The 22788-nt window shown below is 39.2% G+C and overlaps 1 protein-coding gene across 2 annotated transcripts in view; it reads left to right on the top strand.

The window, feature by feature from the left end:
- The window catches only part of BAIAP2L1 (BAR/IMD domain containing adaptor protein 2 like 1), a 94548-nt gene that overhangs the window by 1779 nt on the left and 69981 nt on the right, over positions 1-22788 (top strand). The gene's annotated exons all lie outside the window — the stretch shown is intronic.

Below are 22788 nucleotides of genomic sequence, written 5' to 3'. Positions count from 1 at the left end.
ACGACTCAGTGGAGGGGCTGTGCTCAAGTGAGTTGTAGTGTCACAAATGCCAACCCCAGAGAACTGGGGCAGGATGCAAGAAGTTTGGATTTCATTGTTTGGGTGCTACATATTTGTAGACATGAGGCAGTGTAAATCATTCTCATACTTTGAAAAGTTGTAATACCCTGAACATCAGAGACCAGTTACTTATGGCTTTCCATTCCCAAGTGTCTTAAAACACGTTGAAAGCTCACAAATGTTTGTTGATTGACTTTCTTAAAAAAAAATTTTTTTTTTAACATTTATTTATTTTCAAGAGACAGAGACAGAGTGCGAGTTGGGGAGGGGCAGAGAGAGAGGGAGACACAGAATCTGAAGCAGGCTCCAGGCTTGGAGCTGCCAGCACCGAGCCCGATGAGGGGCTCGAACCCACCAACCGTGAGATCGTGCCCTGAACTGAAGCTGGATGCCCAACTGACTGAGCCACCCAGGTGCCCCTGTTGATTGACTTTAATACCCATTTTTCCGTTAATGTTTTGGTGTCGTGTTTTTTATGTTGAATGGTGGTAAAAGAATTTACAGCTCCAGACAGCAAGTTTATATATAGTCTAGGAGGGGAATGCTGCTGGCTCATGCTTGGGCTATGGTGGAAATGCATAGTGAAATTTTACATTTGCAGGTCTGGTTGAAAGCCTGCAATCCTGCCCCACCTCCTCATTGAGTTCTTCCCCACGCCACCCCTGATGACCAAAACTGAAAACAATTTAAGCTTAATATGGTAAAAATCTGGCAGTGTTGATGATTCTAGTTTTTTTTTTGTTTTTTTGTTTTTTTAAGAGATTTCCTTTACGTTACCTAACAATCTACAGTGTTTAACTAATGGAAACATAACCTAACCAGGTGCAGTTACAAAAGCCACCTGCAAATGAGATTTAATGGCTTGCAGCTAGTATGGATTTTAGATTTTTTTTTTTTAAATACTCAAATTTCTCCAGCTTTGGAATAAAGGAATAAAATCTTTAGAGAAAGTGGGGGATTATAAAGTAGTGTGACTCTCTGTATGCGGTATTAAGTATCTTTCAGTATTTACTTACATATTTACTGGGTTTTCTAAAATGTATACTTAGACAAAAGATTATTCCAGACCTATGCTGAATCCCAGGAGGGTGTGTGTTTTACAACTTCACAAACAAATGGTATGATAATAAGCCCCAAAATGTCAAGCAAGGTTACTGTTGCTAATTAGAGTTCCCAAAGATCCCTCCCCTTCTCCACATAGTATGCCCATAATTTGCCCTCAGTGCTTGCTTGTGATTTTGTGTGATTTTCTGATGAGTACATGCTTTAGTGGTACCAGGAAGAAAATACATTTCAAAAAAAACCTTTAATTAATAGTAACCACAACCTTCCTAGAAGTTAGAACTGTTAAAGCGGTAGGAAGTTGAGGAGGGGTGGGTGTGATGTCATCCAGGGGTGTCATACCTGCATTAATCTTGCTAAGCAGCAGTGAAGGGGGGGAAGTGTTACTTAAAAAGAGGGTGGGAGGGAAGGGACACATAAGTCTTTGTTTAAATGTCCCGGTTCAGAGAGGCCTGCTCAAACCACTCTTTAAAATTGTAGACAACACCATCCATCTCCCAATCCCACCTAACTTTACCTTTCCCATGAAGTGCTTACTACCTTAGGATATTCTACACAACATATTTATTTTATTCGTTTATCTCTCATCCCCCTCTAACTAAAATGTGAGCTCCCAAAGGAAAGCGCTTGGCTTTGTTATATTCTGAACACTTCTTGTCATGTAGTAGGCATGAGGGTTTGTTGATTATGTGAACATTTATTTGATTTACTTAGTAAACACCTATACTAGGCCCCCTACCCCCCTTGACACTTTCCATAAAGCATTTGTTTCATTTAAGTATACATCAGCCTTCGAGGTGGATATGGATTTTGTTTACTGTTAAGAAACTGAGGCTGACAGTCTAGGGGTGACCAGCATCCACATGCCATTTACCCAGCCAGCCTCCATTCCTCTCCTTTGGGTATAGTGGTTTAGTTTCTAGTGGCCAACAAATGCACAAATCAAATGCCTTTTCATAATTTGGTGACCTAAGATGTCACCAAAGTTTTCTGCCATTTTGTTCATCATCTTTGTTTTTAAAAAAAAATTTTTTTATTTATTTTTGAGAGACAGAGACAGAACGTGAGTTGGGGAGGGGCAGAGAGAAAGGGAGACACAGAATCCAAAGCAGGCTCCAGGCTCTGAGCTGGCAGCACAAAGCCCGATGTGGGGCTCGAACCCACAAACCTTGAGATCATGCCCTGAGCCCAAGTCAGACGCTTAATTGACTGAGCCACCCAGGTGCCGCTCATCATCTCTGTTTTGAATAAAAATTTGTTCAATAAGAAAATGAGGTTCTTTTATCAGGTGTGTATACTAGGTTTTGTCTGTTTAATGGTTTTTTATTTTCTGGACTTGGGTTTAATTGGGACGTGTAAGTGAAAGTCCCTACCTGGTTGGCTTCCAGAGTGGCCTGTGGTGTATGGGTCTAGCTCATGTGTTTATTGCTGTAGTTATCTGTATACACTATTTGATATCTTCATCTGTTCCTGTAATGCTTTCTTCAGGTATGCTGAAGATAAAATGGGATTTGCAGGAGCCCAGACAGCTTGCTCTTGGCTCCATGATGACTATAAAAGTAGGCAGTAAGAATCAGGTGCCAGGTAGCAGCCGAAAGCGTTGCCAGGTGTCAGTATTAAACTGAACAGCCTGTTATTGTAGCTTTTTGTCCAGTGAAGTGAAAATACAAAGCCAAACCATGGTTGTCTTTTTTTGTCATAACATTTTTCCTGATTGGAAGGAGGTTTTAGAACTATATTAACATTATTGCTATGTAGACAGAGCAGTGTCCTTTATTATGAAGCTTGGAAGGCTGGGACCCTTGGCCAGGGGACGCCATTCACAAGTTTCAGGTTGCTTTTGAATTAAAATTTGTGACATTATGCCAGTATTGGGCATTAATTCTTGCTTGGCACTTCTGTTGTAATGAGCCACAGGCAGGCCTGCAGGGGAAACCTAATGTGCATGGAATGTCAACAAATTGGATTTTTGGTTTTATCACCAGTCCACATGGCTATTTATTCTGTAATTTAAAAGCAAAAATTATTGTAAAAGTTGTATAAACATTGATTTAACTTATCTGTTGACATTTGCAGGTATATTTTTTATTTCCTAAACTTTTTGTTGAACTGTAATACATGTGTTGAAAGGTGTGCTTTGGTGTAAATAGCTCATAAAACCATCACGAAGTGAACACATGAGTATAACTAGCACCCAGATCAAGATGCAGACCATGCCCAGCCCCCCTTGAAGGCCCTTTCACGCCCCCTTCCCTCTGTGCTCCCTCCAAGATAACTTCCTTAACTTCTAACAGCACTGATTAGTTTAGCCCATTTTGTCTTCTTTCACCCAGTGTGTTTGTAAGATATGCCCATGGCGGAGTAATTGTAATTAGTTCATTCTTTTTACTGTGTAGTATTGCACTGTGTGAATGTATCAAGATTTATCTATTCTCCTGAGGGGTGTTTGGATTGTTTTCCAACTACTCCAGGGTATTATGAATAGTGCTGCTATGAACATTCTAATACATGTCTAATGGCCATAGGCCCTCATTTCTCTTGGATATATACATGGGAGTAGAATTGCTGAGTTATAAAGTATTTGAATATTTAGCATTGGTAGAAACCACCAAGCAGTTTTCCGAAGTGGTTGTACCAGAGTTCCAGTAGCTCATCCTTGGCAACAGTTGATATTTTCTTTGCCTTTAATTTTGGCCACCCTGATGGGTGTATGCAAATAAAATGTTAAAATTCAAAACAAAACCATTTGCTCCAAGTTTGCGGGTTGGATGTCTGCAGCTGAAGCAGAAGCCTGACTCCCTAGGAGATTTTTAATGTCAGAAAGTAGAACTGAGGACCTAGGGAATGTGGATCTGAGAGAGGGCCATACAACTGTGGTATTGAGTAGAGTAAAACATAAATTTATTAGGCTATAAAACTATCATAGTTGCGCACATCAAAAAGTTTTATTTCATAAGGGGTTTTGAGGGCATAGGTGAGCCATGTTTTAACAAACTTTCCGAATGCTGGAAGAGGGGGTGCAGAGTTATGATTAATTGAATTTTCATGCTAATTTGAGGGTTTTTCTTTTAATTTTTAATGTTTTCTATTTATTTTTGAGAGAGAAACAGAGCATGAGCGGGGGGCGGGGGGGGGGGGGGGTTGCAGAGAGGGAGAGGGAGACACAGAATCCAAAGCAGGCTCCAGGCTGTCATCACAGTGCCTGACGCAGGGCCCGAACCTAGGAACCATGAGATCATGACCTGAGCCAAAGTCAGATGCTTAGCTGACTGAGCCATCCAGGTGCCCTGTTATTATGAGTGTTAATGAGAGTAACTTTTGTTTTTGTGTAACTTTTCTTGAAAATGTACCTACTTTACTATTATAGGTGCAATAGACTAGTTTTTACTTTTTATTTTTTTATTTTAGAGAGCATGCAAGTAGGGGAGAGGGGCAGAGGGAGGGAAAGAGAATCTTAAGCAAGCTCCATGCTCAGCTCAGAGCCCCATGTGGGTCTCCATCCCACGACCCTGGGATCGTGACCTGAGTTGAAATTAAGAGTCAAATGCTCACCTGACTGAGCCACCCAGGCGTCCCTAGACTAGTTTTTAAAAAAGAATTTCAGTGAGTTACAGTAGGAGGTTTGAAGACTAGGACTTTCTAAAGGAAATGACACTTTTAATTTGAGTCTTTTTCCCCCACCTGGTTTGTTCATGCGTGAGAACAAGTCCCCCAAATCATACTTCTCAGCATTTCCCACATTCATATTTTATTTATTTATGTGTATGTGTTGGCTTTAATTTCAGAGGCTTCTTAAAGCTGTATTTTTCAGATACTAGAAAATTTCCAAGATTTCTGTGAGGATTCACACTGGAAGTAAAAGTCACCTGGGATCCCACAACGCAGAGATAACATTGTCGACTCTCACTGTCACTCTTTTCAATATTTTCCAGTCCATCTTGGTGTCAGTATTCTATGCCTCACCAGTTTGATGACTCCACAGTACTCCATTCTTCAACAATTTATCGATCCAGTCCCCTTTTACTGGACATAAGATTGTTGCCAGCACTTTGCTGTTAAAGCACTGTAGCAAGTATCATTGTAGGTAAAGCTTTGCACAAATCTGTGATGTTTTCCTTAAGCTGAATGCCCAGAAGGGAGTTGTGGGTCAAAGGTTAGGTACATTTTAAAGCATATTTGCTACACATTGCAAAATGCCCTCCAGAAGCACATGCCCCAAGTTGTGCTTAATCTGATTGTTTGAGAATGCACCTTCCTTAACCCTAACCAATTAAGTAGGTCTTTTGAAGTCACTTCCTTTTTTATAACCTATACAGGGTTTTTGCTTTTTGCTTTTAGTAAGACCAGTATAGCTATAATGTATAGTAGCTTATGGACATTGGCCAGGACGAGACCTGAGATTTCATGTCTTCCACTATTGGGTATAATTTCCCCAATTAACTTTGTACTTATAGATGTGTACAGAATAATTACATCTCTGTGGCTCTTCAAGCCTGTGTACTTTTGTTCTTATTTTCCTCAGCCTTGATTTTATATTTCTATTTATGTTTTCCAAAACTTGAGTCTGTTTTTCAGGTTTATTATTTTAGGGACTGGGTTCTGGTTTTAGGAGCTGCCTCAAATCTTTGTGGATAAAGGTGAGACTTGTGTAAATGAGATAAAAAGTTGCTGGTTCCTCTTTCAAAAGTAAATTAAAAATATTACCAGAACGTGTTCCCAATCCAGGGAGCAAAACAAATGAGCACCCCTCAGAGATCTGATTGCTCACAGCCTTGTAAAGCTACATATGCTTTAAGTAGAACAGCCTGTGGGTGAAGATACCCTCAGATTTGTTGCTTACACTTTTTATTTATATGGGGATTAGAGATTAAAAAGTCCTTAAGCCATAGCAATTTCTTCACCAAAAATACCCAAGTATAGTTGAGGTTAAACTCTAGGGCAGGGGGAGGGAGATTTTTACTTATCACTTACACTCTACCTTCTAGAGTGTTTATATTTTCTTTACATGAGTAGATTACTTTTATAATTTTAAGCTTAAAACAGAAATTGACATACCATTTTCATGGGTGAAAAGTTTTTGAAAACTAAGCTAAAATGTGCCATTTTCTACCTCTGTTTTGGAAATTAGCCTTTCATAGGTAAACCTAGTTTAAAGTCTCATCGTTTTTCTTTTAATTACTACTTATGGGAGTATATTTTTAATGTTTACTAACCTGAGACATGAGGGCAACAGAAAAAGAATTCAGCAAAACTGAGAACCCCAAATTCCAGTTCTTACAACTATCTGTAAGCATCTTATGTCTGATGTTGCAAGCAGCTGATCCCTTTCAAGGTGCAGCTGTAGCCTTGAAAGGTATGAAAGCTGTAATAAGGACGAGAAAAGGTGCAAAAGTGGTAATAACCTGTCAAAAGTAAGTAGGGATAAAAGTTCAGATGATTAGAAACACATTGTTAGAATAACAAACATGAAAAAGGTTGGAGTTGGTGGTCAGATCTCAGATGACAAGTCTGACTACTAGTCACCGAAAGTGTGTCTCTTTGGACTTGAAGATGGAACAGCTCCATCCTGAGTTAGGAGGGAAGCCCCTGCCTGTGTGCAGGAGGCAAGAGGTGTGCAGGACACAACCCTGCTCACCTTCATATTCTTACCAGGTACACATGTCTGAGACCTAAGCTAGTAGAACAGTCTGTTTCTGACTACAGAGAAAAGAAAATCAGGAAAATCACAATGATAATTCCTTTTATTTAAGCACTGTGCTGTATGTATGTATATATCTTGCATGTTTTACTGACTAAGCCAGCCAGGCACTCCTGTATATCTATCTATCTGTATCTGTCTATGTTTTCTTTAATATTAATGGATTTAATTGACCAAATGGTATATTTTATCATGGGCTTCATCTTATATTTGAAGAAGCTTAAGGTACAGGACACCAACTGTGTCTGACAGTAGAATATATTTCTAAATGTGTAAAGACACTTAAAAAAATTTTTTTAATGTTTATTTCTGAGAGAGACAGAGACAGAGACAGACCATGAGCCAGGGAGAGTGCAGAGAGAGGGAGACACAGAATCCCAAGCAGGCTCCAGGCTCTGAGCTGTCAGCACAGAGTCCGATGGGGGCTCAAACCCACAAATCTCAAGTATCATGACCTGAGCCGAAGTCAGATGCTTAAGGGACTGAGCCTCCCAGGCTCCCCTAAACACACTTTAAACATGCAAGACATTGTTCTATTCGGACATGCAGTCCAATTGTTTCACTCTTTGAGAAGACAGCTTGATATTCAGCTAACGCACCCATTCGCCTTATCCCAGATTTTTATATGTACTTAATGTCATGTTACTCCATTTGACCTCATGCTTCAGTTTTCTCATCTGTAAATAAGGATGATAATAGTACCTACCTCATGTGGTTATTGTGCAGACTGAACATTGTAATACAGAAAGCTTTTAGAACAGTGTTGTTAGTAGCAGTAGCATATATTTACTGGAGTAGTATCACTATAAGAGCATTGATTTTCATCTATTTTGTTTACTACTTATCTCCAGTATCTAGTAGAGTGACTGACACATAGGCAGAGCTGAGTAAATATTTGATAAAAGAATAGTGTTGAAATTATTGGTACAAATTTTTCTGTCAGTGAGCTATATACTTCTTGAGGGTTTTGTTTTGTTTAATTTTTTAATCTCCTATTGTGCTGGTGCATGGTAAGAACTCAAAACAATTTTTGAATAAATACTGAAGACCTATGCTTATCATGCAGTTGTAGCTAAAATCCTCACTTTGGGGGCCAGTGGGACTGAGATAGCCCTGGTATTAATAGCTACAATGTTTTGAGCATCTGTTATGTATGTGCCAAGCTTATTACCTACATTCACTCTTCACCTGTTTTCTTAGGCACCACAGTTGTGCCAAGCACTGTGGTTACCACTAGGACCCACAATGAAGATAAAAAGTCTGTGCTTTTCTAGAGTTTATAGCTTATGACAGGTGAACAGCGCCAAGGTTTTAGTCTCTTCAGCATTTCATCTCTACCTTGGTTTGCCCAGTATCATCAATTCTGTTTCCTTGTTCCTTCCCCACCCTCTCTCCCAGCAAGGTCCTGCCTCTACCAGTTCAATTCTTTTGACTTTGTTTTGTTTTGGTATTGGAAGAAAGGAAAAAAATAAACGCATGTGTGGATTAAGTTCAAGAGGAGGGTTTTTTTTAATTTTTTTTTTAACGTTTATTTATTTTTGAGAGAGAGAGAGTACAAACGGAAGAGGGGCAGAGAGAGAAGGAGACACAGAATCCGAAGCAGGCTCCAGGCTCTGATCTGTCAGCACAGAGCCTGATGTGGGGCTCGAACTCACGAACCGTGAAACCATGACCTGAGCCAAAGTCGGATGCTTAACCGACTGAGCCACCCAGGTGCCCCATCAAGAGGAGTTTTTAAGGCAAGTTTTAAGAAGTCTTGGAAAGTTGGGTTTAAGAGAGAAGTAGATGAGAAACAAAATGAAAAAATTAGAAGTTTTGATTCCCCTCACTGTTATCTGAGAACTACATGTAATGAATTTGAACTATTTGTTTTTTAATTTTTTTTTAACATTTTATTTTTGAGAGAGAGAGAGACCACAAGCAGGGGAGGGGCAGAGAGAGAGTGGGAGAGAGAGAGGGAGACACAGAATCCAAAACAGGCTGCAGGCTCTAAGCTGATGCGGGGATCGAACCCATGAACCATGAGATCATGACCTGAGACTAAGTCAGACGCTCAACAGACTGAGCCACCCAGTCGCCCCTGAACTATTTGTTTTTTAAATATTTATTTTGAGAGAGAGAGAGAGAGAGTGTGTGTGTGTGTGTGTGTGCGCACGCGCATACACAAGAAGAGGGGCAGAGAGAGAGGAAGAGAGAGAATCCCAAGTAGGCTCTGTCGGGGCTCCATCTCCTGAACTGTGAGATCATGACCTGAACCGAATCAAGAGTCAGATGCTTAACTGAGCCACTCAGGTGCCCCAAACTTGAACTGTTTTTAAATTATTTTAGGTTTTTGAACAATATTTCTCAGATTGCAAGGGCTGCAGTTTTAATGCAAAACAGAATGATCCATCTCACAGGGTCTGGGTGAGGGAAATTCAACTAGAATTATTCCAGATACAATGTAAGAGTAGCATTTAGAAAGAACTGGCAAACTAAAAAGAGAATGTCACTTGCTGTATGAAATCAGCAATTTACTTTGATCTAGTAAAGTTCCTGTAACCTATTGAGTACTTAAGACTTTCTAAACAAATGTGACTCAGCCCATGAGAAATTCTTTCCTGTAAATTCATTGCTTGATTTTTACTCCATGATACACCTTTTCAAAAACAATAAGTAGGCAGGTAAGAACACTTAACCAAACAGTCTAGTGTGCTCTCTAGCCTTCAAAGTATATATCTGTTGACAGCTATTTTAAACCCAGTAAGTTAATCATTACTGTTTCCTTATTATATACCGTTTATCTGTGATAAAGTTGTATATTTCTAAGTGATATTCAAATAATATTAAAGATGTCTGCATTTCTTATTTTCACATGTCAATCTGAATTGCCTTGGTGTTTTTTTGATACCTAATCGGTCTCCCTATTAGATCATGTGTTTTCAAGGGCAACACATGTGTTGGACACATCTGTGTGTCCAGCATAGGACTGAGTTCATTGTAAGTATATAATAAAGATTCAACACATGTATAGTTGTTTCAAAGACCCAAACACGAGAAGGACTTTAAAGAGTTAGTGGAACGAAGCCTAAGTACATGTTATCTTGTACTTGCCATGATACCCTTCCTGCCCCCCACCATAGGAAAGTACCAGAAGAGAGGCCCATTTTCAGATTCCGATTGAGAGTTATGTAATAGTCATCTTGGTACTGTGGCTATAGGGAGGATTGTGTTTCCATTCTTTGAAACAAGAACATGGACCTCTGTGAACCAAGCAAAAATGGATCCTGATTTCATTCACTTCAGTCTCCCAGGTACTACTCTCTCGCACGTGTAAGGTCCAAAAGTTGCTTGGATTCTCGGGCATGGTCCCCAGGTCCCCTGTCAACTGAAGCCAGTGTGGGCCAGACATTGTTACAGTGTCTGATAGGTTGCTCATTGCCAAGGCTAGGAATGTGTGCTTTCATTCCTGGAAACTTTCTTGGCACTGCCAAGAAATCCAAAACTATATGCAGTTATAGCACCGGTTGGACCTTGGACCCAGGATAATCATCTGCACTTAAACTATAAGGAAAGGTGGTTTCAAATAATTCTAGGTAAATGTAAAACTTTTGTTTAGTATTTAAAATAGAATGAAACTTTGTAGTGTTGAAAGGATTCAGGACATTACTTTTTCTTAAAGTTGTTTTATCAAGGATGGTTATGAACTCAAATTGCCCTCCACATGTAAACAAAACAGTTGAATACCTAAATTCTTATACGCAATTACTGGGTGGGATAGCTCTGGGACTTACTTTTCATGATAGGCTTGATAAACTCATCAAAAAGTTTGAACAGTTATAGAACACACTTCTTACTTTCTCCCACCAGTGTAGGATCTTTTTGTTTTGCTTAACTGTGCTTTTGCTTCAGAACAATTCTTGCTGTCTAAATGAGTAGTGAATAGAGAAAGTGGTGTTTGTCAGAGAAATCTGTTTCTTTAAACAATGAACTGAAAGGTCATGGAGATGTGATTGCTTCTAGTAGTGTATCTTAAGAGGGAACAATACATAATTTTCTGGATGATCACACCGGTTCTCATCTCTTGGTTGGTTGGGTCTTAAGGAGCTCTAATAGGTGCTCTCAGAACAGTCAGAGAATATTCTTCCGGGAGAAGATAAGCCCAAAGAGATGGCCTGGTGCTTTGCTTATCACTGGCCCATTAGCTTTTCTTGTTCAGGTCATGTTGCAAGGGATGGAGCCTTGTAACCTTGGGGGTTTCATGGCTTCATTTCTAGCATGCCCTTTGCACTCTGAAGGACTGCTTTTACAGAAATACTTATAAACCAAAGTCTGGATTATGGATGAAGAAAGGAAAGGAAGAGTGAAGGCAAAGCAACGTTTAAATCCTAGCAGAACTTTCATAGGGAATTTTCTCTGTGTGCTAAAGATTTCCTATGAAACTACCCTTACAGGAGGACACAGAAAAGACTTTTTTTTGCCTGGAGAAACATTTGCGAAACTCCTTCCCCAATCATAGCTGGAAAGATAGCTGCTAATCCAGCAGGAGATTTATCTCAAAATAGCTGGGTTATCTTTTTCTAGTAATGGGTCTAATTGATTTTCACTCTAGGAAGGGAAGTTGCTGCTGACAGCTACATGGGTATAAGTGCTTAGAGGCCAGTAGCACTTTTCTGGGTGGTTCTGGACCAGTGTTCACAAAGTGGATGGCCTGCACCTCAGTACATCTGGCTCTCTGTGGACAGGCTAGTTAGAAACAACCAAGGAGTGAGTGGACACATAGCTTTGTGGCATTCCGTAGCATTAAGGATTTAAAGCATGAGCCCTTAATAGCCTGGAACATTATGTTTTTGTTATTACTCTTCCTTTAAAAAAAGAAAACAAACAACTTAATCTAAGTGTTATTTTTAAAGTATAAAATTCACTCATTGTAAATGTAGAATTCAGTGATTTTTTTTTGGTGAATTTAGTAAATTTATAGAATTTGCAACCATCGCCACAATCCAATTTTAAACATTTTATTCATCACCCCCAGAAGGTCGTTTGTGACCATTGCCATCATTCCTCCTTCTCATCCCCAGCCCCAGACAACCTCTAATATGTTTTTTGTCTCTATAGATTTGTCTTACTAGATATTTCACATAAACCGAGTCCTATAATATATGGTCTTTTGTGACTTGGTTTTTTCCACTTAGCATGATGTCGCTACATGTTATAGTGTGTTTTGGTGCTTTATTTCTTTTTATGGCTTAATAATATTCCATTTGTGGATGTACCATGTTTGTTTATCTGTTCACCAGTTGGACATTTGGGGTATTTCTTGCAAGGTACTTTTTTAAGGGCCACATTACTGCTTAATACTTAAAAAGTAATTTAAAAATCAACTTGGAGAAACATAAGTTTGGGAAGTCAGAATTCACAAGGGAAGCCCTGGCATTTTCAGATTTTGTAAGCCTGCTATGACTTAGTAAGTGTAGGGCAGAGCCTTACAGCTTTTGTGACCTTCAGTTGGAGCTGTTACTTTGAGCTAATGAAGGTGCAGGCAGTGTATTACCTCACACCTGATTTTCACAACTATTTGGCCCACTGGGTCATTGTGTCTGTTGCAGTATGTTCAGATGAACTGAGGGCATATTGTGTAGCTGATTCATCCATGAGCACATACATCTCTTATATAACAACAACAACAACAACAATCAAAAACTGCTGTTGATGAGTACATTTTGGACATTAGATGGTCCAGGCACTGTTCTTGATGCTACAGATCTCCCTTGGCCTTAATTTACATGCATTTCCTACTAAGGAAACAGTAAATAGATTGGTAATATCATGTGAGTTAGTGAACAGCCTTTTGAAGGAAGAGAAGCAAGGAACGGAGCCAGAGAGAGAAGGAAAATAGAGGTGCTACCAGACATGGTGGGAGGCAAGTGGAGGAGAGTGTCTCTGAGAGGGTTGGCGCTGAGAACTGGTAGACATGTATCTAGGAAGAGAGCCTTCAGGCAGGAGAGCAAGTACAAAATAGCTATGGTGGGAATGGGTTTGGTGTGTTCAGATAACAGCCTGGAGGTCGTTGTGCCTGGAGCACAGTGATTGGGGGCAGGGAAGGGGGTGGCCAGAGCCAAACCTGCTTAATTATATGAAGTATCCAGGCTTTTGGTGCCCTACCCTGCTGTTAAATGGATAAACTCTCTGATGACCTTAAATCTATGTAGACCTGAGAGTTGAGGATGAAACCATTGCAATATACTAGTTAACTACCTTTCATTGTTTCTCCTCTCCTGCTCGGATAGTTCGAGTTATGGGTACTTTTTTATTGCTGACAGGGGAGGCAGTTAAAGTTCTTTTTTTTTTTTATTTTTTATTTTTATTTTTTTTTAATTTTTTTTTTTTCAACGTTTATTTATTTTTGGGACAGAGAGAGACAGAGCATGAACGGGGGAGGGGCAGAGAGAGAGGGAGACACAGAATCGGAAACAGGCTCCAGGCTCCGAGCCATCAGGCCAGAGCCCGACGCGGGGCTCGAACTCGCGGACCGCTAGATCGTGACCTGGCTGAAGTCGGACGCTTAACCGACTGCGCCACCCAGGCGCCCCTAAAGTTCTTTTTAAAAAGGTACTGTTTACAGGGCACCTGGGTGGCTCAGTTGGTTGAGTTTCTGACTTCAGCTCACATCATGATCTCACGGTTCGTGAGTTTGAGCCCCACGTTGCGCTCTGTGCTTACAGCTCAGAACTTGGAGCCTGCTTTGGATTCTGTCTGTCCGTCTGTCTGTCTGTCTCTCTCTCTCTCTCTCTCTCTGTCTCTCTCTCTCTCTGCCTCTCCCCTGCTCACACTTTGTTTCTCTCTTTCAAAAATAAATAAACATTAAAAAAAAATTTAAAGTTACTGTTTTTCACTCATCAGGTAGGAAAAAACTGTGGCAACACTAAGTGTTGGTGAGTGTGTGGTAAGATAGTACTTTCATACAGTGGTTGTGGGACCACGCATTGCTACAGCCGCTTTCTCTAAAGTATATTGTGGTATATAACAAAATTGAGAAATCTGTCACCTACTCTATGCCTCAGCAATTCTGTTTCTAGGTAATTTCTTACCTGTGTGTACAAGGAGACATGTACAGTCCCTTGCCACATACTTCATATTAGCCAAAACTCATAAGCCCATCTAAATGCTACTCAGTAGAGGAAATAAATTGGCTTACTTGATTGTGAGGGCTGGGAAGTCTGAAATCTGTAGTGTAGGCAAGCAGAATATCGTCTTCCTCAGGAAGACCTTAGTTTTATTCTTGAAGGCTTTTCGAGTGATTAAAGGAAGCCTACCCTGATTATTGAGGATTGTACTTAAACTGGTTGTAGATGTTAACCATATCCATAGAATTCCTTCACAGCAACACCTAAATTAGTACCTAATTTACTGACTGTTATGCAGACACCTAAAACTAACAATCACAATGGGATACCATGCAGACTTAAAGTAGTAGAATAAACTCAGTCAATATGTAACCAGGTGGGCAGGTCTCAGGAACATAACATTGAATTAAAAAAAAAAAAAAAGTAAGAGTGAAATGTATTATGATACCATTTATTTTATCAAAATGTACAAAACAAAATTATGTATCAGTCAGGACTAAATATATGTATATGTAAAAGTATAAAATATGAGTTAGAAAACTAACAGCATTCTTAATTGATGGTTCCCTCTGGGGAGAAGAAAGTAAAGAGATACAAGATTTGGCTGGGGTGGTTAAAAACATCCTGTGGTTTTGTAATATTTTAATTCCTTTACACTAAAGAAAATCAGTATGATAGTATCAACCATTATTCTTGTGAGGACTATAGGTAGTTGAGGAGTCTTTTTCTTTACTTTTTTTTTTTTCTTAAGGGAAAGAAAAGAAGGTCAAATATTTGTTTGCCCGGGTAGAGTTGGTCAATATTGGTTTAATTCTTCTGCTATTAAAATATTTTATTAATAAAAAATCAGGAGTAATATCACAAGAAATCCTCTAAAAAGAAAAAGAAAACATTGTAGTCTCCCATAATTTCTCACACTAAAATAATGCTCTGTTATACAACCATTTTCAGCTTATACGATTGCACAATTCACTTCAAGGAATTGTATTGAGACCTGAGGGGTGAGCGCAAAGGGTAGCAGGGAGGCTGCCTGGGCCTGACCTTTGCGATCTTCAGCAAAGTTTTTATTTTATTTATTTAGTTTTAAATATTTATTTATTTATTTTGAGTGAGAGAGAATCCCAAGCAGGCCCAACACGGGGCTCGATCCCATGAACCCAAACCGTGAAATATGACATGACCCAAGCTGAAATCAAGAATGGACGTTTAACTGACTGAGTCACGCAGGCACCCCTTCAGCAAGGTTTTTAAATTTAGCATCTCAAAGCTTTGGTGTGTCATCCATAAAATGATAATAATAATCATGTTGTTAGGATCTAATGAAACAGCCCATGTAAAACATGGGCACAGAGCCTGAAATATAGTAGCACTCCATAAATGCCAAATTTATCTCACCTAGGAAAAAAAGAATAAAATATTCTCAACTGAATAGAAGAAATAACAACACCTTCGATTTCCTTTGTATCCCACACTTTTCTAGAGTATTTTATATTCATGGTCTCTCTCATCCTGATGTGACCCTTCAAGGTAGAATAGCCAGTATCATTTATTTTCATATTACAGAGAGGAACTCAGGTATCTGGAGACATCTGTGGAAATGGGAATGTTCATCCACTTGAAGAGTTGACTAATATTTTAGAGCTTTTGTCTTGCAATATTAATTATTACAATTGATTCAGTGTGCACTAAGTACCAGGTGCTTGGAAGAGCATATAAGTGTTGCATAAATACTGCTTAATATCTCGTTGAATCTTCATACTCCTCATGAAGTCCAAATTATCATTATTTCCATTTTATAGAAGAGAAGATTGAGGGGCGCCTGGGTAGCTCAGTCGGTTGGGCATCCGACTTCAGCTCAGGTCATGATCTTGCAGTTCGTGGGTTCGAGCCCCGTGTCGGGCTGTGTGCTGACAGCTCAGAGCCTGGAACCTGTTTCAGATTCTGTGTCTCCCTCTCTCTCTGACCTTCCCCCGTTCATGCTCTGTCTCTCTCTGTCTCAAAAATAAATAAACGTTAAAAAAAAGAAGAAGAGGAGATTGAGCCTTGGCGAGGTGGTGATGTGATTTCCCCAATTTTTTTTTTCAGTTTTTTCTCATCCAGCGTTAACCGGGCCCATTGCTACTGGAGTGCATGTTACAAATTATAGATAATACAAATCGATAGATAATGCAAGTTAGAAGCTAGTAGCATAGATAGATAATACAGACTGAAGGGGAACAAAAACACTATTCGTGTTTGATAGGAAGCATTTCTGTGTTTTACATATTTGAATCTTGACTATTTTTGCTGTAACTTAATACTTCAAACAGAATATCTCCGTTGTCTTATTTTCCTTTACTTGGCTTGTGCTCCCCATTGAAGATGGATATGAAAACATGACTCTTCTGACCATCTGTTAGTCTACAAGCAGCTGCTTTTTTGCCAAATTTACTCACTAATATCTTCCCTAAAGGCAAGGGACATAATCAAATACTGATGTTAGGCCAGGAATGGTGGCTTCCAACAACACAAGGAAGGGATAAGTAAAATTTTCTACAAATGATGTCTATCTAGAAGTATTCTCAAACAGTTAATCCTTATTAACAGATAATCTTGTCACATGAAATGAGAATGTGCCTTAATTAGTTTAAGCATTTGTGACATTACTGGATTAATTTGTATGAGATTATATAAAATGGCATTGAAACTTTCAAGGGTAAATATGTTACCTGAAGAACATTATAAAACTCCCTATTTACCTAGAGATTCTTAAATCACTTTTAAAAGCTTATTCCAGTGTAAATATTACCCACAGTTTTCAACTGAGAAAAATAAAGCACTGAAATATCAAATAATTTGTCCTTGGTCATGTAGAGAATTGGAAAAAGAAACGTAAACTAATTCTTAGAAATTTAAAGTCAGCTCAGTTTATCTGGCTAGTCAAAATTGAATTAATGTATGCTTCATTGTCTTTAGTTCCATGTTGGTAAAGGTAATTGTTTTTGTTTTTTTTTTTAATGAAGGAAAAATCTAAATGGTGAGGAAGTTAAAACCTTCATAAGATTATATAATTCATTTTAAAATTATGATCTGTAGCTCCACAGTAGGCAGAGGAAATGCATGAGATAAATGGGCCAGCTAGAAATCTGGTGGAAAGTGTGTGGTTTATTCCTCAGCATTTTATTTGGAACAGCTAACCATTAATTCTCCAATGCTGCTTATTGAACTTTTGTGCTAGAACCAACTCCTCTTCCTGAGACTCAGCCCAAGTAGAACAGTGATATTGCCAGTTATTTTAGCTTAGACTATCCATATTGCTCTCTGAATGGAAATGAAACTCATTCTGGTGGAAACTGGTTTGGCAAATTATCCTCCTTGCCAGGCAGTAACTGAGCTTTTGTTATTGATTGTAACAAAATAGTGTTTCTTGGACGGTTTTTTTTTGTTTTGTTTTTATACTTGGTATTTAAACCTTTTATTTTTAGTGCCAAACTTAAAATGGATTTGTTCATTACTGCTGGTGATTTTCTCTAAATCTTAGGCCATGTAAACAATTCAGGTCTTAATAAACCTTAACACACCATATGACCTTTGACCCAACGACTGCCCTCTCAAAAAAGTGTGGGACCCATCCAGTTCACAAAGATATCCACTGCTACTTATAAAACTTTACAGATTGTGGAGTACAAAGGCAGCACTGCTTTTTTGTTCCTGAGTTTAAAAATACATGTACTTCAGCTAAAATAACTAGATTAATGGCCAAGAGCCAGGGTAGAAATGGATTTTCCACTGTTCAAGGGGGCCAAAGTTTCCGGGGGGAAAATTTCTGTAGCTGAACTTAAATAATAAGAAATTGAAGTGTATGTTAAACTTTCGAGCCTAAAAACTCTTGTATTGTTTTCTCTGAAGCTTATTGTAGTCCTAAGTCTTATGAGTTAACTTTTTTCCCCAGTAGAATCATTTGGATGGTTGGTTTATGCTAGGTGTTAATTTTGGAAGTTCTCATTAATTCATTGTTTTTGATATTTTAAGATAGGAGTTATATGTAAACATTTCAGGAATTATATCAAGAAATCAAATTATATGTTCCCCTTATTTGGCTTAGCTGAACTAAGAATAATCTTTTTTTTTAAATTTTTTTTTCAACGTTTATTTATTTTTGGGACAGAGAGAGACAGAGCATGAACGGGGGAGGGGCAGAGAGAGAGGGAGACACAGAATCGGAAACAGGCTCCAGGCTCTGAGCCATCAGCCCAGAGCCCGACGCGGGGCTCGAACTCACGGACCGCGAGATCGTGACCTGGCTGAAGTCGGACGCTTAACCGACTGCGCCACCCAGGCGCCCCTGAACTAAGAATAATCTTAAGAAAAAACACAGACCTGGGCTTCTTTTTAATGACTGTATTCTAGTAGACAGAGTTAGCTCTGTATCTGTTTCCTTATATTCTTACCCATCCAAACTCAGCCTCATGAGTTTATTATAAGAATTTTAAATGATGTTTTTAAAGTTTTATCTTTAATTTTTTTTTTTTAATGTTTATTTTTGAGAGAGAGAGAGACAGAGCATGAGTGAGGGAGGGGCAGAGAGAGACACAACCCAAAGCAGGCTTCAGGCTCTGAGCTGTCAGCACAGAGCCCGATGGAGGGGCTTGAATTCACAGGCCAAGAGATCATGACCTGAGCTGAAGTTGGACACTTAACTGACTGAGCCACCCAGGTACCCCAAGTTTTATCTTTTTATTAGAACTTACATTCTTTTTGTCCAGACTTAGTCTCTTAAGATTATTATAAGAATTTTGAAAGAGATATTGAAAAGTAGTTTTATCCTTTTATTAAAAAGCAGTTATTTTCCAATAAAGTTATTAGATTTTAAAAAGTACCAAAATCTCATACATTGCTGATGGGAATGTAAAATGGTACAGGCACTCTGGAAAATAGTTTGGCAGTTTCTTATAAAGTTAAACATATACCTACCATATGACGCAGCAATTGAACTCCTAGGTATTTATCCTGGAGATATGAACACTTACGTTTACACAGAAATCGGTATGTGATTGTCCATATCAGGTTTATTTGCAATTGCCAAACACTATAAACAACCAAAATGTTCAACGGGTAAATGTATAAATAAACTATGATACATCTGTACTGTGGAATACTACTAGCCAAAAAAAGGAATAAACTATTAATACACCCAACAACTTGGATGGTTCCTAAGGACATTGTGCTGAGTGAAAAAGCCAGTCTCAGAGGTCACATACTGTATGATTCCATTTATATAATATCTTCACAATGACAAAATTAGAGTGATTGAGATTGGTGGAGAGGGTGTGACTGTAAAGGGGTAGCATGAGAGAGATCACTGTGTTAGTGGAACAGTTCTGTACTGTATCTGTGGTGATGGTCACATAAGTCTATACTTGTGTTAAGATTTCATAGACACAATGCACTTTCCCCCCTCAAAATGAGTGATATAAAAACTGGTAAATACAGGGGTGCCTGGGGGACTCAGCCGGTTAAGCATCCTACTCTTGATTTCCGCTCAGGTCATGTTCTCATGGTTCATGAGATCAGGCTGCACATCGGGCTGTGTGCTGGCAGTGCGGAGCCTGCTTGGGATTTTCTCCCCCTCTCTCTGCCCTGCCCCTGCTCATGGACTTCTCGCTCTCAAAATAAATAAATAATAAAAACATTTAAAAAAACAAAAACAAAAGAAGCTTACAAAAAAAACTGGTAAATACAAATGAAGTCTGCGGTTTAGTTAAGCGTTGTACCAATATCAGTTTCCTGGTTTTGATAATGTACCATGGTTATATAAGTTACCGTCAGTGGAAAAGCATATGTGAGAACTCTCAGTACAGTTTTTATAGCTTCTTGTGAATCTTGAACAATTTCAAAATAAGCCTAAAAACAAAACAAGGGAATTGAGAAAAGAGGGTAGAAATAGCAGCTATGGCTTTAGGTCCCTGTATTCCAGTATTGAGACTTAGATCTTTCAGAGAGACTGGTATGGGAGTCATCTTTGGCTTTGGGGCTTTATGGCTGCTGGTTGTAAATGAGGCTCAAACAGATGACTGGCTTCAATAACACAGGATGAGTGGACTTCCAGTTAAGTACAGCAGATTGACCCTGAGGTTTTTCTTCTAAGAATACATGGAAATGATGGGGCGCCTGGGTGGCTCAGTCGGTTGAGCATCCAACTTTGGCTCAGGTCATGATCTCACAGCTCATGAGTTCGAGCCCCGCGTCGGGCTCTGTGCTGACAGCTCAGAGTCTGGAGCCTGCTTCGGATTCTGTGTCTCCTTCTCTCTCTGCTCCTAACCCACTCGCATTCTGTCTCGGTCTCTCTCAAAAATAAATAAACATTAAAAAAAAAAAAAAGAGAGAATACATTGAAATGATAGCAAAGGAAGGAAAAGAAAAAGAGGAGAGGAAAGGAGGGTGGGTGGAAGCCATAAATTCATGGTAGAAAGGACTGAAAAAAGAGCAGTTGATGAACAGCCTAGAAAAATTTGGAGAAGTGGTAGCTGCCTTAAGAAAACTTAAAGACTCTGCAGTGGGAGTACTGATGAGAGCTGAGCCATTCACCTCAAAGAACCTGAGAGGCTGGAGAGCAGGCCCACAGAAGGTGGGGATGGAGGGGACACCCAGGGCCAGAAAAGGAGTTACACAAGGTGGTTAAACTGACAGTTTTTCTTTCCTACCTGAACCACCACTACTACTAGAAGCTCTCTCTGCCTGGCAGACTCGAGATTTAATCTCAGGGCATACTGAATCAGAGGAGGTCTCGACCTGGAAATAACAGCAGAAGGTGGAGGGAATAAACCTTAGAGAGCAGGAATTCAGTAAAAATCAACTCAGTAAACTGTGAAATTCCCAACCCAGTCACCTTCCTGATGGGTGGGGAAAGCCAGCCACCTGGCCATTGCCTCTTCCCTTACCCCTGATAGGAAATAAGAAACTTGTCTAGAGAGACTCAGTGGACCCTGGTTACTGTCACATGGCCAGTTTGTCTATAGCTGACTTGTCCAGTTACTCTGAATGAAGCCTACTAGTCAACAACAACCCTAGTGTACACACCCACACCCAAAAGCTTCCAGCCAGCATTTTAGGACTTTACTCTTAAATATGAACAGGCTAGGGGCGCCTGGGTGGCTCAGTCGGTTAAGCATCCGACTTCAGCTCAGGTCATGATCTCACAGTCCGTGAGTTCAAGCCCCACATTGGGCTCTGTGCTGACGGCTCAGAGCCTGGAGCCTGCTTTGGATTCTGTGTCTCCCTCTCTCTCTGACCCTCCCCCATTCATGCTCTGTCTTTCTCTGTCTCAAAAATAAATAAACATTAAAAAAAATTTAAAAAAAAATTTCTAAATATGAACAGGCTATCAGGGATTGCCAGATGTCTGAGGAAAGCCTCCAACACAAAAGACAGATGGATGCCAAACAATGAAAAGAAATAATTAGGAGATAATATGGGGAACTGGAAGAAAATAACAAAAAAATTATGATTTATTCCGATTAGAGATACATCATTCACAAAACAAGAACTGGATACTTTTAAAAAGGGATAATTAAAAAAAAAAAACAAACCTGCAGAGCCCAAATTTAAAATATATCAAAAGTTTTAAAAAACATAATAGAAGACTTGGAATGTGAAGTTGATATCTGTCAGAGATGGGGGAACAAAAAGTGGAAAATCAAAGAAAAAAGGTAAAATGATTAGATAATAAATTCAGGGTGTGTAAAATCCTTATCAGAATTCCAGAAAGTAGGGAGAGACAAAAAACAAAACAGGAACATTTTTCAGACCTAATGGGCATAACTTTCTATATGGATAGGGTCTGTTGAATGCCCAGTAAAATTAATAAGTACCCATACTAAGACCATTATGTAGTACACAGGGATAAAGAGAAGTCTTCCAGAAATAAGCACCCCCAACTATGTCCTATGCAAAGGAAGAAGAAATGACGGCTGACTTCTCAGTAGCAAAACTAGATGTTAAAAATTGTGGAGCAGTGTCTTTAACATTCTAAAGGAAAATCACTTTTGCTTTGTCATACTCTAGCCAGCAAAATATCAATCAAATGTCAAGGTAAAGATAATGTCAGACACATGGTGACTCAAATTTATCTATCATGCATCATTCCTTAGGTTGTTCTTGGAGAATGATCTTCAGCAAATGGGAATAATGAAAGAGGAAGGTGTGGAGTCCAGTTAATGAGAGCTCTAACACAGGGGATTAGAAAAGGACATGCAAGGGTAGCAGCGTGGCAGGGACAGTCAGGCCAGACTGAGCAAGAGGACGGAGTCCTTGGAGGAAGTTCAGGGGAAAAATGGAATGGAAGATTAGCTGACAACTTTGTGCATTTGAAAAATAATATTGATAGACTTCTGCTAGATGGGATGGAGCATGTGGAAAAATTTAAGGTAGATTCATGGAAAACTAAGCCGGGGAGGGGTGGTGTGTGTGGAGGGTGATGAGATGATTGTTAATCCCAGGAGAAACAAAGACTGTACCAAGAAAGGAACATAATCCCTAGTACATTCCTTGCATTGTAGTTACCGATATTTACAAAGTCATAATAAACCCTCTCAACTTACCAGCAAATTGCCATTTAATTATATAGGAAGGATTGGGGTAGGGAAAGTGGAGTGATATGGAGAGCTGAGCCCTTATCTAGGGTAGTAGAAAGCCAGTCATTATTGTCCAAAATTGAGAAATGAAGAATATTATCCAAAACTATGGCAATGAATATAAGAATAACAACGTAGTTGAAAGTGCTCTTAGGAGTAAGTTGAAGTTTAGGGAAAGGTTGAACCAAGGGTTGTTTTTCATGATAAGCCTTTATCATTGTTTGATAAAATAAAAGTTATTATGTTCTCT

The sequence above is a fragment of the Puma concolor genome, chromosome E3, assembly GCF_028749965.1.
Source record: "Puma concolor isolate L17-30 chromosome E3, mPumCon1.1.hap2, whole genome shotgun sequence".
In the NCBI taxonomy this organism is placed as follows: domain Eukaryota; kingdom Metazoa; phylum Chordata; class Mammalia; order Carnivora; family Felidae; genus Puma; species Puma concolor.
The sequence above is the reverse complement of the archived record's forward strand: the minus strand, read 5'-3'. Positions and strand labels throughout refer to the sequence as shown.